Raw genomic sequence first — 21267 nt, 5'->3', positions numbered from 1 at the left:
GGCTGCAGCGTTTGTTCCCTCTTTGGGAACTACAGATGTTATATTACGAGTGGATGCTTTGACTAATTTTACTCAACAGGCATTACAAGACTCTCAAAAGGCTACTTCAGCTCTTAATGCTGAACAAGCACAAATTAGAAAGGTGGTTTTACAAAACAGATTGGCTCTAGATATTCTGACAGCTGCACAAGGAGGAACTTGTGCCATTATTCATACCCAATGCTGTACATATATACCTGATATGAGCACAAATGTTACTCATTTTACTAACCACATGAACAAGATGATTAGGGCCGTGGATACTCCTGAAGCCTCAATTGCCTCACTTTGGGAGATGTTAACTAGTTCCCCATGGTGGACAACTATCTTAATTACAATAATTCTGGTTGTTTTGTTCTTGCTGTTTGCTCCCTGCATCTGTAATTGTATAACTGGATTTGTTTCTAGTCGCATGAAAGCTTTTAAGTTACAAATGGTTGCTCAAACTCCTGCTACTGCTGTAGCTTCCTCCAGCTACTATTTGGGGCCCCTGGATCAGATATCCTCAATATGAGGATTAGGAGAATATGGTGCCTCACCAATTTAGGGACAATGCCCCTTGTCAGCTCAGAAGTAGTTATGGAATGAGAATGATGCCCCTTTTCCCTAGGCAACAAAATTCTCCTAAAAGAAAAGGGGGGAATGAGAGAGTCAGTTCCTAGGCAGGTTGATAGGGAGTCTAGGGGTCCCCAAGGAGAGAGGGGTCTGGAATTCTCAAGGAGGAAGAAAGGACAAACTTTTTCTTTCTCCACATTCCTTAGGATTATATAACAATAATGTATCCTGCCTAAAGACAGTCTTTGGATTCAACCTTCTGTTATCTTAAAATGTTAATTATGGGAGTAGACCTGGTCTTTACAAGGATGTATTTTGCCTGAGGACAGTGTTATCTTAAAATGTAAATTATGGGAGTAGGTCTTATGAGATCTTTACAACCTCCAGACAGTCTTTGGATTATATAACTTCATTGTTAACACTAGCAAGCGGTACTATTTCTGCCTCCTTCTGATGCCTATGTCAGAAGCTTTCTCTATCTCCTTTAAACTTTAATAAAATTTTATTACACAAAAGCTCTGAGCGATCAAGCCTCGTCTCTGGCCCTGGATTGAATTCTTCCCCTCTGGGGCCCAAGAATCCTGGTGTATTCGCATGATTCAACAACCTTTCACCAGGTGGCTCAGTGGTAAAAGAATCCACCTGCAATGCAGGAGACGTGAGTTTGATCCCTAGATGGGGAAGATCATATGGAGAAGGAAATGGCAACCCACTGCAGTATTTTTGCCAGGGAATTCCAATGGAGAGAGGAGCCTGGCAGACTACAGTCCACAGGGTTGTAAAACAAGACCACAGACTACTGAGAGCAAGCAAGGAGCCAAATTCACAGCAGGGGGCAAATAGTTGCCTTAAGGAGCCCAAGAACACATTTCTAATTGTTAATTTTGTTTTAATTTTTAGAAAAAGGGATATTTTTAATATAGGATAATAAGGGTTCCTAAGATGGCAGAAGAATACGATGGGGAGACCACTTTCTCCCCCACAAATTCATCAAAAGAACATTTAAACTCAGTAAATTCCACAAAACTACTTCTGAATGCCAGCAAAGGACATCAGGCACCCAGAAAAGCAGCCCATTGTCTTCGAAAGGAGGTAGGAAAAAATATAAAAGACAAAAAGAGGGACAAAAGAGGTAGGGATGGAGCTCCGTCCCGGGAAGGGAGTCTTAAAAAGAGAGGTTTCCAAACACCAGGAAACACTCTCACTGCCGAGTCTGTGGCAAGCCTTGGAACCACAGAGGGCAACATGACTGGGAGGAAAAATAAATAAATAATGAAAACCCACATTACATGCCCAATGGTAACTCGCCCAGTGGAGAAGCAGCGCAGACGCCAGCACCCGCCACTAGCAAGTGGGGGCTGGGCAGGGAGGCGCAGGCTGCATTGCTCAGAGTAAGGACTGGGACTGAATGCTCTGAGGGCAATCGGAGGGAACTAACTTGGGCTAGCAAACTAGACTGTGGATAGCTACCACACTAAAAGCCCTAACCTAAGACACCATCAGGCCAGCTCCCAGAACAAAGGACTGAACAGAGCTAGCTGGATGCAGACCCTCTCCCTCCTGTGACAGGCAGCCAGAGCTGGAAGGGGGTAATTGCAGCCTAAGAGAAGCATTATCTAGCAAACTGCAAGCAGGTTTCTTTGCTAACTAAGACTTCTTGGGGCTCTGGACGGTCAACATCCACCTGAGAAGGTGTTCTGGCTGTACACCCAGAAAACTGAGTGGCAGGGACAGGGGAGGCAATAAGTCACAGCAACTGCACTTGCCAAACACCTGGTCACCTGAGCTGCTTGGACCTGGGAAGGGCACAAAACGCAGGCACAACTGAGGCTGCGCCTCTGAGGACTTCAACTCCTCTGCGCCCGAGTACCTGAACCTGAGCGGCTTAGACCTGGAAGGTGCATGCAGCCCAGGGCCCGCATTGGACAGTTCCTGGTGGAGCAAACTGGAGCCTGAGCAGTGTGGGCAGGGAGGGCACACGTGCTGTGAGCAGGGGCAGGCCCAGTGTGGCTGAGACACTGTGAGCACATGCCAGTGTTGTTTGCAGCATCCCTCCCTCCACACAGCGCGACTGAACAAGTGAGCATAAAAAAGTGTCCACCACTGCTCCCTTGTGTCAAGGTGGAACTCAGACACTGAAGAGACCAGCAAACAGAAGAAGCTAAAACAGAGGCAACCACCTTGGAAATGACAGGTGCAATAGATAAAAACACTGTAGTTAGTACGGACTACAAAGGAAGGGGCCTATAAATCTTGAGAAATATAAGCTAGATCAAGGAACTATCCGGAAATGAACTGACCCCACACTGCCACAACAACACGAAAGTCCTAGATATATTTTTACTATTTTTACTATCATTTTTTATTTTTTTTTTTAAATTTTAAGTCCTCTTTTACTCCTTTAATTATCATTTTTATAACCTACTATTACTTTGCAAAAAAAAGAGACCCTATTTTTTAAAGCAAACTTCATATATATATATATATATATATATATATATATATATATATATATCTTATAATTTGTGTGACTTTTTTTTCTTTTCTTTAATATTGTATTTTAGAAAATCCAATCTCTACTCTAGATTTTTAATCTTTGCTTTTTGTTATTAATTTGTTATCAATTTTGTACCTTTAAGAACACAATCTTCAGTGCCCATTTTCACTTGGGAGCAAGATTACTGGCTTGACTGCTATCTCCTCCTTTGGACTCTCCTTTTTCTTCACCAGGTTGCCTCTATCTCCTCCCTCTCCCTTCTCTTCTTTACCCAAATCTGTGAATCTATTTGTGTGTTCCAGACGGTGGAGAACACTTAGGGAACTGATTACTGGCTGGATCTGTCTCGCTACTTTTGATTCCCCCCCTTTATCCTCCTGGCCACTTCTGTCTCCTTCCTCCCTCTTCTCTTCTCTGTATAACTCCATGAACATCTCTGAGTGGTCCAGACTGTGGGCCACACATAAGGAAGTGATTACTGGCTAGCTTGCCCTCTCCTCTTTTGATTCCACCTCATCTCATTCGGGTCACCTCTAACTCTTTCTTCCCTCTTCTCTTCTCCATGTAATTCTGTGAACCTCTCTGGGTGTCCCTCACTGTGGAGAAACTTTTCATCTTTAACCTAGATGTTTTATCAATGGTTCTGTATAGATGGAGAAGTCTTAAGGCTATGGTAAGAATAAGATTGAAACCAGAAGCAGGAGGCTTAAGTCCAAATTCTGAGAACACCAGAGAACTCCTGACTCCAGGGAACATTAATCGACCGGCGCTCATCAAACGCCTCCATACCTACACTGAAACCAAGCACCACCCAAGGGCCAACAAGTTTCAGAGCAAGACATACCATGCAAATTCTCCAGCAATAGAGGAACACAGCCCTGAGCTTCAATATGCAGGCTACCCAATGTCACTCCAAACTCATTGAAATCTAATAACTCATTACTGGACACTTCTTTGCACTCCAGAGAGAAGAAATCCAGGTCCACCCACCAGAACACTGACACAAGCTGCCCTAACCAGGAAACCTTGACAAGCCACCAGTACAACCCCACCCACAGCTCCGAAACTCCACAATAAAGAGAACACCACAAACTGCCAGAATACAGAAAGGCCACCCAAAGCACAACAATATAAATAGGATGAAGAGACAGAGGAATACCCAGCAGGTAAAGGAACACGATAAATGCCCACCAAACCAAACAAAAGAGGAAGAGATAGAGAATATACCTGATAAAGAATTCCAAATAATGATAGTGAAAATGATCCAAAATCTTGAAATCAAAATGGAATCACAGATAAATAGCTTGGATACAAGGATTGTGAAGATGCAAGAAAGATTTAACAAGGACCTAGAAGAAATAAAAAAGAGTCAGTATATAATGAATAATGCAATAAATGAGATAAAAAAATACTCTGGAGGAAACAAATAGTAGAATAACAGAGGCAGAAGATAGGATTAGTGAATTAGAAGATAGAATGGTAGAAATAAATGAATCAGAGAAGAAAAAAGAAAAACGAATTAAAAGAAATGAGGATAATCTGAGACCTCCAGGAAAATGTTAAATGCCCCAACATTCGAATCATAGGAGTTACAGAAGAAGAAAACAAGAAGAAAGACCATGAGAAAACACTTGAGGAGATAATAGTTGAAAACTTCCCTAAAATGGGGAAGGAAATAATCACCCAAGTCCAAGAAACCCAGAGAGTCCCAAACAGGATAGACCCAAAGCAAAACACTCCAAGACACATATTAATCAAATTAACAAAGATCAAACACAAAGAACAAATATTAAAAGCAGCAAGGGAAAAACAACAAATAACACACAAGGGGATTTCCATAAGGATAATAGCTGATCATTCAATAGAAACTCTTCAGGCCAGAGGGGAATGGCAGACATACTTAAAGTGATGAAAGAAAATAACCTACATCCCACTTTACCGTACCCAGCAATGATCTGATTAAAATATGAAGGAGAAATCAAAAGCTTTACAGACAAGCAAAAGCTGAGAGAATTCAGCACCACCAAACCAGCTCTCGAAGAGATGCTAAAAGATCTTCTCTAGACAGGAAACACAAAAAGGTGTATAAACTCCAACTGAAAACAATAAAGTAAATGGCAACGGAATCATACTTCTTAATTATTACCTTAAAAGTAAATGGGTTGAATGCCCCTACCAAAAGACAAAGACAGGCTGAATGGATACAAAAGCAAGACCCCTATATATGTTGTCTACAAGAGACCCACCTCAAAATAAGGGACACATACAGACTGAAAGCATGCAGATAGCGACCAAAAGGAAGCAGGAGTAGCAATATTCTCATCAGATAGACATTAAAACAAAGGCTGTGAAAAGAGACAAAGAAGGACACTACATAATGATCAAAGGATCAATCCAAGAAGAAGATATAACAATTATAAATATATATGCACCCAACATAGAAGCACCACAATATGAAAGACAAATGCTAACAAGTATGAAAGGGGAAATTAACAATAACACAATAATAGTGGGAGACTTTAATACCCCACTCACAACTATGGATGGATCAACTAAACAGAAAATTAACAAGGAAACACAAACTTTAAATGATACAATAGACCAGTTAGACCTAATTGATCTCTAGGACATTTCACCCCAAAACAATGAATTTCACCTTTTTTTCAAGCGCACGTGGAACCTTCTCCAGGATAGATCACATCTTGGGTCATAAATCTAGCTTTGGTAAATTCAAAAAAATTGAGATCATTCCAAACATCTTTTCTGACCACAATGCAGTAAGATTAGATCTCAATTACAGGAGGAAGACTATTAAAAATTCCAACATATGGAGGCTGAACAACACGCTGCTGAATAACCAACAAATCACAGAAGAAATCAAAAAAGAAATCAGCATATGCATAGAAACGAATGAAAATGAAAACAGAACAACCCAAAACCTATGGGACACTGTAAAAGCAGTCCTAAGGGGAAGGTTCATAGAAATACAGGCATACATCCAGAAACAAGAAAAAAGTCAAATAAATAACCTAACTCTACACCTAAAGCAACTAGAAAAGGAAGAAATGAAGAACCCCAGGGTTAGTACAAGGAAAGAAATCTTAAAAATTAGGGCAGAAATAAATGCAAAAGAAACAAAAGAGACCATAGCAAAAATCAACAAAGCCAAAAGCTGGTTCTTTGAAAGGATAACTAAAATTGACAAACCATTAGCCAGACTCATCAAGAAACAAAGGGAGTAAAATCAAATTCATAAAATTAAAATGAAAATGGAGAGATCACAACAGACAACACAGAAATACAAAGGATCATAAGAGACTACCATCAGCAATTATATGCCAATAAAATGGACAACTTGGAAGAAATAGACACATTCTTAGAAAAGTACAACTTTCTAAAACTGAACCAGGAAGAAATAGAAAATCTTAACAGACCCATCACAAGCACAGAAATTGAAACTTTAATCAGAAATCTTTCATCAAACAAAAGCCCTGGTACAGACGGCGTCACAACTGAATTCTACCAAAAATTTAGAGAAGAACTAACACCTACCCTACTCAAACTCTTGCATAAAATTGCAGAGGAAGGTAAAACTTCCAAACTCATTCTATGAGGCCACCATCATCCTAATACCAAAACCTGACAAAGATGCCACACAAAAAAGAAAACTAGAGGCCAATATCACTGATAAACATAGATGCAAAAATCCTTAACAAAATTCTAGCAATCAGAATCCAACAACACACTAAAAAGATCATACACCATGACTAAGTGGGCATTATCCCAGAGATGCAAGGATTCTTCAATATCTGTAAATCAATCAATGTAATATACCACATTAACAGATTGAAAAATAAAAGCCTTGTGATTATCTCAATAGATGTAGAGAAAGCCTTTGACAAAATTCAACATCCATTTATCCTAAAAACTCTCCAGAAAGCAGGAATAGAAGGAACATACCTCAACATAATAAAAGCTATATATGACAATCCCACAACTAACATTATCCTCAATGGTGAAAAATTGAAAGCATTTCCTCTAAAGTCAGGAACAAGACAAGGGTGCCCACTTTCACCACTACTATTCAGCACAGTTTTGGAAGTTTGGCCACAGCAATCAGAGCAGAAAAAGAAATAAAAGGAATCCAAATTGGAAAAGACGAAGTAAAACTCTCACTGTTTGCAGATGACATGATCCTCTACATAGAAAACCCTAAAGACTCCACCAGAAAATTACTAGAACTAATCAATGAACATAGTAAAATTGCAGGATATAAAATCAACACACAGAAATCCCTTGCATTCCTATGCACTAATAATGAAAAAATAGAAAGAGAAATTAATGAAACAATTCCATTCACCATTGCAACAAAAATAATTAAATACTTAGGAATATATATACCTAAAGAAACTAAAGACCTATATATAGAAAACTATAAAACACTGGTGAAAGAAATCAAAGAAGACACTAATAGATGGATAAATATACTATGTTCATGGATTGGAAGAATCAATATAGTGAAAATGAGTATACTACCCAAACCAATCTATAGGTTCAATGCAATCCCTATGAATCTACCAACAGTATTTCACAGAGCTAGAATAAATAATTTCACAATTTGTAATGAAATACCAAAAACCTCGAATAATCAAAGCAATCTTGAGAAAGAAGATAGGAACTGGAGGAATCAACCTGCCTGACTTCAGGCTCTACTACAAAGCCACAGTCATCAAGACAGTATGGTACTGGCACAAAGACAGAAATATAGATCAATGGAACAAAATAGAAAGCCCAGAGATAAATCCACGCACCTATGGACACCTTATTTTTGACAAAGGAGGCAAGAATATACAATGGACAAAAGACAATCTCTTTAACAAGTGGTGCTGGGAAAATTGGTCAACCACTTGTAAAAGAATGAAACTAGAACACTTTCTAACACCATACACAAAAATAAACTCAAAATGGATTAAACATCTAAATGTGAGACCAGAAACTATAAAACTCCTAGAGGAGAACATAGGCAAAACAGTCTCCGACATAAATCACAGCAGGATCCACTGTGACCCACCTCCCAGAATATTGGAAATAAAAGCAAAAATAAGCAAATGGGACCTAATTTAAACTAAAAGCTTCTGCACAACAAAGGAAGCTATAAGAAAGGTGAAAAGACAGCCTTCAGAATGGGAGAAAATAATAGCAAATGAAGCAACTGACAAACAAGTAATCTCAAAAACATACAAGCAACTCCTGCAGCTCTATTACAGAAATATCAACCAAACAATCAAAGAATGGGCCAAAGAACTAAACAGACATTTCTCCAAAGAAGACATACAGATGGCTAACAAACACATGGAAACATGCTCAACATCAATCATTATCAGAGAAATGCAAATCAAAACCACAGTGAGGTACCATTTCATGCCAGTCAGAATGGCTGCGATCCAAAAGTCTAAAAGCAATAAATGCTGGAGAGGGCGAGGAGAAAAGGGAACCCTCTTACAGTGTTGGTGGGAATGCAAACTAGTACAGCCACTATGGAGAACAGTGTGGGATTCCTTAAAAAACTGGAAATAGAACTGCCTTACGACCCAGCAATCCCACTACTGGGCATACACACCAAGGACACCAGAATTGAAAGAGACACATGCACCCCAATGTTCATTGCAGCACTGTTTATAATAGCCAGGACATGGAAGCAAACTAGATGTCCATCAGCAGATGAATGGATAAGAAAGCAGTGGTATGTATACACAATGGAGTATTACTCAGCCATTAAAAAGAATACATTTGAATCAGTTCTAATGAGGTGGATGAAACTGGAGCCCATTATACAGAGTGAAGTAAGCCAGAAAGAAAAACACCAATACAGTATACTAACACATATATATGGAATTTAGAAAGATGGTAACAATACCCCTGTATGTGAGACAGCAAAAGAGTCACAGATGTATAGAACAGTCTTTTAGATTCTGTGGGAGAGGGTGGGATGATTTGGGAGAATGGCATTGAAACTTGTATAATATCATATATGAAATGAATCACCAGTCCAGGTTCGATGCAGGATGCTTGGGGCTGGTGCACTGGGATGACCCAGAGGGATGGTACGTAGAGGGAGGCGGGAGGAGAGTTCAGGATGGGGAACACGTGGACACCCTTGGTGGATTCATATTGATGTATGGCAAAACCAATACAATATTTTAAAGTAATTAGTCTCCAATTAAAACAAATAAATATAAAAAAATTAAAAAGAAAATTAATGACTGAAAAAAATAAATAAAATAGGATAATATAAAAATTAAACACTAATTTTTTGGCATAGATGTTCATATTGTGGAACTGAAATATAAAACAGAGTGACTTGTAGTAAAATATTTAATCTTTCAAGAACTTAATAAAGAAAAGGGGTGAAAATTCAATGGTAAAAGGAAACACATAGTAGAAGGAAAAGATAAGGGATTGGAAAGTGAAAGAGCATGAATGTGTTGTGCAAAAACTCTTATAAGGTATCAGGTCAGTCTCCCTACTGTGTGAACTTGGCAACTTTCTCTGACAGAATGTAGTTGTGCTTGTTATTAAGGGGTCAAAATTCTGCTAGTGTATTAGAATTGGTTATGTAGATGAAAACTTAAAAGATCTAGTTTGTTTTCCAATGATTAGTATATATAATAATCTCAAACATTTTATGAACATGTGTCTAATAATTATATTGCCACTTGCTTAAGCAAGAATACATGGGCATATTTATCCATAAAAGTCTTTCCATAAATATTAATGTCTCATATATGTATAATATACACATATCAAAATTCTACAAATGCATTTGCAATAATATTTGGAAAAATATACAATTTAGTTATATACCATCTCATCCAAATTTATAAGGTTATGTATAACACCTAATTTTAAAAAACGTATTTATGAACATATCAGTGATCAGTGTTTGTGGTCATTTATGAATACAAGTGTATACCATTTAAAATAGTTAAACCCTCATATCTTTCAGCTCTATTATTCTGAGTAATACAATTGTTTACACATCTCATGATTATTTGCAGTCTCTCAAAAAAACATTCAATGAGCATTATTTTTAGTTCACAATCAGGAAATTATTTGGACAGTTACACAGAAATTCATAATAAATCAACTGAATGGGCAGAAATCTATCTTCTCTTGTTAATCTTTAAGAACATTCTTAAGTTCATTTACATCACTTATCACACTATATCAAAAAATGTGTTTGTCTCATCATGACAAGTAGTCTATTAAAGTCTATTCCACATTTACTCTTGTGAGTTTAGCAAAATCCCACAATAGAAACAGAGTCACTTAATAGAACTACATATGTTTATGATTGATTATTTAACTGCAAGGTGATAGAAATTTCAGTTGCAGATATTTCTTTTGAAAATCCATCAGAGATACAATCATTTTTGTCTAGGAGAGGATGATTTTAGTTCAAATCTCTAACTTTGTGTAATATTCTTCTAAAATTTCTATTTTAAATTACCAAGGATCCAAAATATTTTTTTTCAAATAAAATAATACAGGAAAATATTACAAAATATTAAATAAATCAGAAATAAGTTAATTAAAGTCTGGAGAAGAGCAGGGTTTGAATGAGTACTAAATTGGTGATATAAATAAACTATAATAAGTTGGACCCAAATGTTTATTTTTCATAAGATTTTTAATACATATGTACTTGTGATTTTTGTATAATTTCAGACATTCAATATATTAGAGGAAGAAATAATCCATGCCTGCATGAAACATCTACCGAACAAAAACTGAATTCTTACAGCACCACAGCTATCTGGTGGTATTAATAATATAGCCCAATATCAGGAAGACAACTAAAGTTTTACAAAATAGTTTCCTTTCTGTGAACACTAGAATTCTCAAGTAACAAAGAGGTATTGAGTATTAGTAATGGAAATACAATTGCTAAGAATTATTAAATAAAAATGTATACTTGTTATTATCTAATTTGAAGGCCACCATGTATCACAGATTTTAAAATTTGTGCCTATATGTTTGTATACTTTTATTTTATAAAAGTGATTCTATTTTTCAAAGGTTCATATATCACTATAATTTTAAAATGTGCAATATTTGCCTAATAGAATGAGAGTCTACTTAGGCAAAATTCCACCAGGTTAAGCTTCTCAATGCTGTGCTGCACTCAATATGCCAGGAAATTTGGAAAACTCAGCAGTGGCCACAGGACTGGAAAAGGTCAGTTTTCATTCCAACCCCAAAGAAAGGCAATGCCAAAGAATGCTCAAACTACCACACAATTGCATTCATCTCACATGCTAGAAAAGTAACACTCAAAATTCTCCAAGCCAGGATTCAGCAATACATGAACCGTGAACTTCCAGATGTTCAAGCTGGTTTTAGAAAAGGAAGAGGAACCAGAGATCAAATTGCCAACATCCACTGGATCATCAAAAAAGCAAGAGAGTTCCGGAAAAACATCTACTTCTGCTTTGTTGACTATGCCAAAGCCTTTGACTGTGTGGATCACAATAAACTGTGGAAAATTTTGAAAGAGATGGGAATACCAGACCACCTGACCTGCTTCTTGAGAAACTTGTATGCAGGTCAGGAAGCAACAGTTAGAACCAGACACGGAACAACAGACTGGTTCCAAATAAGAAAAGGAGTATGTCAAGGCTGTATATTGTCACCCTGCTTATTTAACTTATATGCAGAATACATCATGAGAAACGCTGGGCTGGAAAAGCACAAGCTGGAATCAAGATTACCAGGAGAAATATCAATAACATCAGATATGCAGATGACACCACCCTTATGGCAGAAAGTGAAAAAGAACTAAAGAGCCTTTTGATGAAGGTGAAAGTGGAGAGTGAAAAAGTTGGCTTAAAGCTCAACATTCAGAAAACTAAGATCATGGCATCTGGTCCCATCACTTCTTGGCAAAGAGATGGGGAAACAGTGCAAACAGTGGCTGACTTTAGTTTTCTGGACTCCAAAATCACTGCAGATGGCGATTGCAGCCATGAAATTAAAAGACGCTTACTCCTTAGAAGGAAAGTTATGACCAACCTAGATAGCATATTCAAAAGCAGAGACATTACTTTGCCAACAAAGGTCCATCTAGTCACAGTTATGGTTTTCCAGTAGTCATGTATGAATGTGAGAGTTGGACTATAAAGAAAGCTGAGTGCTGAAGAATTGATGCTTTTGAACTGTGGCATCAGAGAAGACTCTTGAGAGTCCCTTGGACTGCAAGGAGATCCAACCAGTCCATCCTAAAGGAGATCAGTCTTGGGTGTTCATTGGAAGGACTGATGTTGAAGCTGAAACTCCAATACTTTGGCTACCTGATGCGAAGAGCTGACTCATTTGAAAAGACCCTGATGCTGGGAAAGTTTGAGGGTGGGAAGAGAAGGGGAAGACAGAGGATGAGATGATTAGATTGCATCACCACCTTAATGGACATGAGTTTGTGTAAACTCCGCGAGTTGGTGATGGACAGGGAGGCCTGGCGTGCTGCAGTTCATGGGGTCACAAAGAGTTGGACATGACTGAGCTACTGAACTGAACTGAAGCTTCTTGTTTGTACTTATCAAGTAGAGAAATCTGAGGTCATCTGTGTTCTATATTTGCACTGCATTTGCAACATTATTGCATGACAATAATGGTAATTATTTTAAAAAATACCTAAGACAAGATATTTTAACTTTTGACCGATCTTTGTTCAATAACCTTGACTCACAGTTTTCCATTCTGGCTAATAAGCCTTAAGGATATGATTAAATTTTAAGGAATTGCTGTACTGCATTTGTCTGAAGTAGAAACACAAGCTTAGTTATTTGGACAATAGTCTAATGTCTACATAAAAATAAAACAGTTAATTTGAATAAAAAATCAGTTACAATAATTGATTGATTCAACTAAATGTGATACTATGAAGATTAATTTTAAGTTCAATTCTCCCTTTGTGGTTCCAGAGAATGTTAGTGATTTAGTTGTTTAATGTTGAGACATTTCATTCTTCTAGTATTTATTCTAGCATTATGTATAAAGTTTTCAGAGCAGAGACTAAAATTGAAGGCTCTTATTTTAACTTGGATAGTTCAAGCAAATTCATTAAAAATAAAAATTACTACATGTCTCTAGATCAAACCTGTCAAATTTCAAATACAAATGAAACAAAATACAACAATCTTTGATGACAAAGATCATAAGCCATCTATAATTTTAATTTTCTTAAACTGATTATATAATCTACAACAAAAATGCAATTATCAAAGGATAAATCTAGGTTTTAAATTAGATCAGTAAAGTGTGTGTCTGCATTTGTCAGGCTGCAACTGAATTGTTAATGACAGGTGATTTATAGATGGAATATTTCTCCTACAAGGGGCTTCCCTGGTGGCTCAGAGGTTAAAGCATCTGCCTGCAATGCGGGAGAACTGAGTTCGATCCCTTGGTGGAGAAGATCCCCTGGAGAAGAAAATGGCAACCACTCCAGTATTCTTGCCTGGAGAAACACATGGACGGAGGAGCCTGGTGGGCTACAGTCCATGGAATTGCAAAGAGTCGGACACTATTGAGCGACTTCACTTTCACTTTCAAGGAAAAAAAAATATTTAGTTTAACTGATGTAGTTTATTGTTTCCTCAAGGCATGCCATTCTACAGCCTTAATACAGTTAATAAAGCTGAGAAATGGATTATTGAAACATGTCTAAAAGAAATAAAAATATCCATGTACACAGTCATTATTAATACAGTTAAATGGTATTTAAAAAATGTAGACAATACTCAATACTGATCAATATTCAGAAATAACCTAAATGAGAAAATAATTTGAAATAGAATAGATATATGTAACTGTATAACAGAATTACTTGCCTGTACACCTGAAACAAACACATTGTTACTCCAGTATAAAATAAAATGTTTAAGAAAATATGGACAAAAATATACTTCTATTTATCATTGTAGTTAAAAGTCTGGGCTGTGAAGTAAAAAATATCTGAAGTTGATTCTTGACATAGTTGTTTACTATCTGTTTAACTCTGTGCTCAGTTGATCAATCATTTCTGACTGTGCGACCCCATAGACTGTAGCCCACCAGGCTCTTCTGTCTATGGGATTTTCCAAGAATAGTGAAGTGGATTGCCATTTGGAGAAAGTCTCAATTTTCATATTTAACACAGGCATAGAATACACATATATAATAATGATTATCAAATGTGCAAATTATATATATAGTACAAAAATATAGAGAGATTAGCAAGTGTACAAAAATAATAGTAGATGTGCCCTTGTAATCATCACTTTCCATTAAATGACCATGGATTTTTCAGTTAACTTTTTAGTTTTGAGAATTAGCTTTCAAGTAAGCCTTTTCTAGACGAAGAGCTAAGAAAATTTGATCAATAAGTACGGAAAATAAAACGCTGTTGTTTGTTCCAAGTGAAAACTCTTCAAACTTTGAAAGAAAAAGATATAAGCTTAGTTACATAAAATCAATTTTGATTCAAACAAGTATAGCTAGAGCAAAATATGACTAAGGTTTTTGGTTTTCAGACTACTTCCTTACATTTAACCAAAAGTCATTAATTTATGTTTTGAAAAACAGCATGACCTTTGAAGGTGTGTTTGCTAAGCAAAAGTTTACAACTCTATTCCATTAATCTATTAAAAGCCTAATATGTTAGACATTTTTAGCAGGAGAGCATACACGTTTAAAATAAACAGGAGAAATATTTAATTTACTGTAAATAAGCAAAACATAAGTTTAATAGATTGGATCACTCATAATGTTTATGGAACATTAAAATTTTAATACATTTTTGGCCCAAGGTTACAGGGACATGCTGTTAAAGTCAAGATGATTACAAAACTGTTTTTGTAGTATTTCTTCAAAAAGAATTTTTAGATTCAAGACCGATCTATATTGTGATACAGAAGAGTATTATAGTAAAATTTCCGTCAACTTAAGTTGCAGTATAAAAACTTCATGTAGAAGATATATCTAATATTCAAGTTGGTAAATTATATAAAATATGTAACATTGTCTTATAAAACATAAGATTTTTTCATAAAATTTGTCAATAAATTAACATTTAATTTGTTCCAAAAAAGTCACCATTTTTGCTATTTAATACACTCTTGTTTGATATTTACTATTCAAATCTAAAACCAAAATTAGTGGCAACACTGGAACATTTCAAGCCTTTGATCATTACACATCTAACTTTTCATTATTAATGTAAACCCTTTTCCTATGATAAAAGATATAATATTGTATGATACAATGAAAAGCATATCTGCCAGAGAGACCTAAATTCAATTCCAGACTGTCACTGACTAGCTTTTTTGACATTCTGCAAGTCACTTCAAATGAAATGGGACCTTCTGGAAAAAAGCAAATCTTAAGTAAGTGCAATTCATCACACTTAAACAGTATCTGTGTTTTATTAAGTTACTTATGAAAAAGTGCAAATTATGCACAAAGTCCAAAAATTCTAAAGGGTGACCTTCCTAAGCAAAAACAAACCAAAAAAAAGAAAAAAAACTAGAGATTCAAGGATATTTCATAATGTCTATTAGCATGTGTTTCACAAAAATGTCCCTATTTCTCTAGTTGGAGTCATTAATAATGAGAGCAGAAGGAAAATCCTAACAGCAAACAAGTTAAGACTATTTTCATCAAAACATTGCTGGTTATGAGTTACCTCAGCATACCATTAATTCCCTTAAGCTTGAGTATCTGTCTCATCACCTTTGCATTATTGTCTGCAGAGAAATGTTAATCTTAACCCAGAGTCTGTATCTAGGAAATATATCCTTTCTCTTTCTTCCTTTATTAAAAAATTTAGATCATTGCATAATTCCCAGGATAAGTTACTTACAAACAGTGACCCAATCTATTTAGCATAGTAAGAAGTTCACTGAATTTGAAGTTAACTTCTAATTTGGTGTGGCTTTAGGCAAGCTATTTAGCTAATTCTGGATGTTGATTCTTTATTTGAAAAGAAAAAAGAAAGACAAGGAGGATAAAAATGTCTGTGCCACTTAACTCACAGTGTTGTTTGGAGTGTTAGATGGTTAATGTGAAGTCTTTTGTCAGGATAAGTTCATCAACAAATATCAATTTTATGTAGAGGAACTGTATTTTTAAGGAAACATTACAATGAGGGTAGTGTTTGTCTTTTATATCCAATAGCACTTTGGCAGAATATGTGTCATCATTTAAACTTTAAGTCTACTAATTATCTCATGAGATTCATTAAAGGAACTAAACAGGGTTTGCTTCTCTGACAACAAAAGATATTTTTGTAATACCTCCTAATAATCTAGTTCTTCCAAGGGAAAACAAAATGTGATTTCCCAGTGGGTAAAGCTATTCACCCCACGTGATTAACTACTATTACAAAAAATTATCTTAAAGAAATGCTTGAATGTAATTCAAATAAAATGAGAAACCTGAAACCTCTCAAAGTTCCAGGTTGCAAGCATTGCCAAGACTTAGAGCAATACACCTTAGTTTATGACTTAACATTCTATATATAAGTCAACCCACTGCAGTAATAGATTTTCCTTTTTTTCCTTTCAAATACTCTGCCTCCAGACCTATTCTCATAAATAGTTTTATCTTTACAGAGAAAGAAAACTCTTAGGAACTTAGCTTTTGTGTATTTTAAATTGGAAACAAATCCTCATTTCTTTTTGTAAAAAGCCTTATTGGATTTATCCATCACAAGTACTCTTTTCTTGTTCAATATGATCACATCCTTATCTCCCAGCTCACAATGACAATTGTGTCATTGCATACTTATGTTATATGTTTGAAATGACTAAAACCAGTGATATCCTAATTGTGCCAAATAAAATTCAATGAGTGCTCACTACAACTTTCTAATACAAATTCAAGACTCCTAAAAGATTAAACATAATAAACAATTGTTCCTTTGATATATAACCTTAATCATATTTGAACCCTCAATTATATTACATACACTGGCTGATGGAATGAATATTTTTCCAGGGATCATGAGAATAAGGATCTAGTGCAGTCTTTGACATTCAATAGGTATGTGAACTTAAGGGGGAAAAAATCTTGTCTAAGTGGCTTTCCTCATATGTGAAAATGGTTAATACCTATTTCACAGGACTGTAGTGAGATCAGATGAGATAAAATTTGTAAAATCCAGAGGGATGGAATGGGGAGGGAGGAGGGTTCAGGATGGGGAACACATGTATACCTGTGGTGGATTCATTTTGATATTTGGCAAAACTAATACAATTATGTAAAGTTTAAAAATAAAATTAAATTAAATTAAAAAAAAAATCCTAAAGTGCAAAGAAAACAATTTAAATGATAATGTAATCAGTCACATATTTAGAAACCTGGTGTTAGTGCCTGTCATATTTACCAAGAGGTGCCATTTCAGGTAATTTCTTGATAATTTCTTTAGATTTAATGCAAAGACTCATGATGCATCTACTTTGGGTTTTGTATTTTTTTTTTTTTTTTTTGGTAAATTATTAGTTTTTTCCATAAATGCACTTGTTTCAATTTCTGGAAAAACTTGTGCTTAAGTGATTTAGTTGCTATCATTAGTGTATGATATGAATAATATAGAAAATATAATAACTTTCTCAAAGAAAATATTAAACATTATATTATCAGAATGTCTTCCATTTATTTGAAAGATGATACTTCCTTGAGTTGTCAGTCTCTATCCTGGAATCTAATCTTGGAATTCTCGGTTTTTTCCAGTGAATATAATCAACCCATTTCCTTAGTAATGCTATAACTAACTTTTGCAATTCTGTATTATTAGCAATTACAAGCACTTCAACATTTAATGTATATTATATGACATTATCTACTGGCTGATTGTGTTTAATCTTCACTGACACCTATTTTAAATGTTTACTAAAATTATATGACTTATGATTCAAATTTTGTCCAGTGAAACAATATTTTCCTCTAACTTAAAAAATCTCATTCTATTAAGATGTATCCATATTTCCTCTGAAACAGGAAAAAGGAGAACTGGTCTAAATTATACAGCTGGATTTGATTACTCTAGTTCACAAAATTTTGTTTAATATTTTCAGCATTTCTCATAGTTGTTAGATTAGTCCAAGAAATTATCTTATATTTTTATGCTGGTTGTTGTGATCCTGAAGTATTTTGGTGTTTTACATGAGTCAATTTTATATAATTTTTGGGTTTTAGGGCCATTGTAAATTAACTCAATTTTTTCCTCATTCTGTCTTAAGTTTTGACCAGCATATTTTCATAGAAGTACAGTAATATCTCTACTTTCTATAGTTTCCATCTCTATCTAGCCTTTGAAAATTGAATTTGAAGAAGTCTGTTATTTTTCTCTTTTTTTGATCCTTTTTTTTTTGCTTTCTTTTTTTAAATTTAATTTTATTTTTTAATTTTATTATTATTATTATTATTTTTACTTTACAATATTGTATTGGTTTTGCCATATATCAACATGAATCAGCCACGGGTGTACACATGTCTTTTCCTCTTCATGTACTTCGGAGTTTCCTCCTTAAAAAAAAAAAAAAAGATATATGATATTTTGCTTGTTATACATGCTTCCTCAGGCACATGGAAACAGTCTATGCTGAAAATTAATAAATAAGAGTAATGAAATCCAAGGCAATTTTGGCAGACACCCAAGTTCATTTAGCACTTACAAAAAGTATTTTAGTCCAGTTGGCCCTTTAGTTCACTGAGATCATCAAGTTGCACCAAACAAGCTTTGCTGTTGCTATTAAAGTATCAGAGCTTAGCAAAGATTAATAAAGTTTCATTAGGAAGGCGGTAGCTGCTGAATCCCAATGCCACAATTAAGACGTGAAGTGACAATTTTTTCATTTGTTTTCCTCACCCTGCCAGAACCACAATTGTGCCTAACAAACACAGTCTAAACACTCACAAGTTGACTTATCTCAATAGCTGTTTTCAACATTGTTTGACACTGGTTCTATACCAAATTGCACTGCATACAAAGAAATGGAACTACAAAAATTTCTTAAATGGATTATGAATGAAAAGTTCTGTTGGATTAAATGGCTATTCTGCTGCAATCTATGATAAAAATCTAGGTGTGAAGAAAGCAGCTCCGTGGGCTTTGAGTAGAATTTTAGGGGATAGCAAATATAAAATAACCTTTACCAAGTATCTTTTGTTGCTGTTGTTGTTACCTTGAAAAATGTCAGACACAAAAAGAAACTAAAAATAATGTTTTCAACTTAGGTAAATGAAAATTTAATTAATCATTGTACCCTGCATGCAAGCATACATGCTAAGTCGCTTCAGTCGTGCCTGACTTTACAATCCCATGGACTGTAGCCCACCAGGCTCCTCTGTCCATGGAATTCTCCATGCAAGAGTACTGGAGCAGGTTGTCATGCCCTCCTCCAGGGGATCTTCCCAACCCAGGAATCGAACTCACCTCTCTACCATGCAGGTTCTTTACCACTAGCATTACCTCAGAAGCCCCATTTTATTCTGATATCTGAATAATTAACTGTTATGTTCATTTTAAACATGTCATAAACAAATATCTTCAAGGATCTGTACCATATTAAATTCAGAATTTTTGGATCTTTTTGAAAAACATTTTATAATATTAGCAAGCTATTGACACTGTGGTCAATGGTTTTCTTTTTGAAAAAGTATAACTGTATGTACATAGTCCTTATACATATATTTGACAATATAATGAGCAGTAAACTTTTATTCTGAACTATAGTTTCAACTGATCTAGCTACATCAAAGATTAAGATCAATTTTAATATCCATGTATAATAAGCATATATCATTTTTAATTTTTATATATTACATCCTTTGCAAAATAGCTAAATGCAATCTTTTAAATAAATCTGTAAACTTTTGTTTACTTTACTTTTTTCATGCTTGTTTACCAGACTAAAAATTAACCCTTCTTTTTCAATGTGGATTGAGAGGCAACAGCATCCTACATTCCTAGGGAACTTGTTAGAAACGCATAATTTCAGGCCCCAGCTACAATCTACAGAATCAGAATGTGCATTTTAACAGGGTTCCCAGATGAAAGGGATGTGCATTAAAATTTGAAAAGCACAGGAATAGAACTTAACTTCCTAGAAACTAGAGTTTAAAATAAATCATCAGCAGTGATGGTGACTGATTAGAAGCTCTATTTCTTGCTCAAGTGCTTAGCTTCTATTATAGCTGCACTGTTTATATATATATATATATATATATATATATATTAGCATTGGCCTTATATTCCCATGGGCTTCCCAGGTGGCTCAGCTGGTAAAGAATCTGTCCGCAATGCGGGAGACCGGTTCGATCCCTGGCTTGGGAAGATCCCCTGGAGAAGGGAACAGCTATTCACTGTGGTATTCTGGCCTGGAGAATTCCATGGACTGTATGTAATTTGTGACTGGGGTCACAAAGAGTCAGACACGACTGAGTGACTTTCACTTTATATTCCCATAACTGTTTACTCTTGTATGCAATTTGAAGGTATTTAGAAGCCATGTGATATTTAATGTACTCCAACTCCCTTCCTCAAATAATTCTTCTTTGCACTCATTCACTTTATAAAATGGAAAGCATAGATTGTAACTGTTTTATCTCGTGAATGTTAAAACTGAATTCATGGGCTTAGAAAAGTTGCAGGACAAGGGCTGATATAAGAAATGTTCAGCCTGACTGAAGGCTAAAACGTCGGTCTTAAACTGAGCGATATTTTCCTGGTGTGAGCAGAAAGAACAATGGAAATTCTTCCTGATGACCATAAAGCAAGCTCTCTGTAAAAGTTTTATCCTATTTGTGTGTTTTTGCATGTGTTTATTACCCATTCTTAAGTCTCTGTTTTTTAAAAAAATTCATGCATTCCCACATTTCTTTTGAAGATTTTTGATCCTAGTAAAATTAGCAAACAAGTATCAAATAACAGTTAAGGTATTCTAAATACACAATATGAGGACTGAGAGAGAAGCCAGCCTAGGCATTTTCAAAAAGGTTGCATATTTCACGCTAAACTGAAAACCAGGTCCTATCACCTAACACTCTGAGAGTGTTCTTCTCTTTTTATTTCCTTTCCCCTATTTCTTCCCCTCTGCCACAAAGTAAAATAAAGCAGTGTAAGGTTATTCAGGGGAGAA

The 21267-nt window shown here is 35.4% G+C and overlaps 1 protein-coding gene across 4 annotated transcripts in view; it reads right to left on the bottom strand.

The window, feature by feature from the left end:
* The window catches only part of PCDH11X (protocadherin 11 X-linked), a 758129-nt gene that overhangs the window by 725357 nt on the left and 11505 nt on the right, over positions 1 to 21267 (bottom strand). The gene's annotated exons all lie outside the window — the stretch shown is intronic.

Source organism: Bubalus kerabau, chromosome X, assembly GCF_029407905.1.
Source record: "Bubalus kerabau isolate K-KA32 ecotype Philippines breed swamp buffalo chromosome X, PCC_UOA_SB_1v2, whole genome shotgun sequence".
Lineage (NCBI taxonomy): Eukaryota > Metazoa > Chordata > Mammalia > Artiodactyla > Bovidae > Bubalus > Bubalus kerabau.
This window is presented reverse-complemented; position numbering and strand designations above follow the sequence as displayed.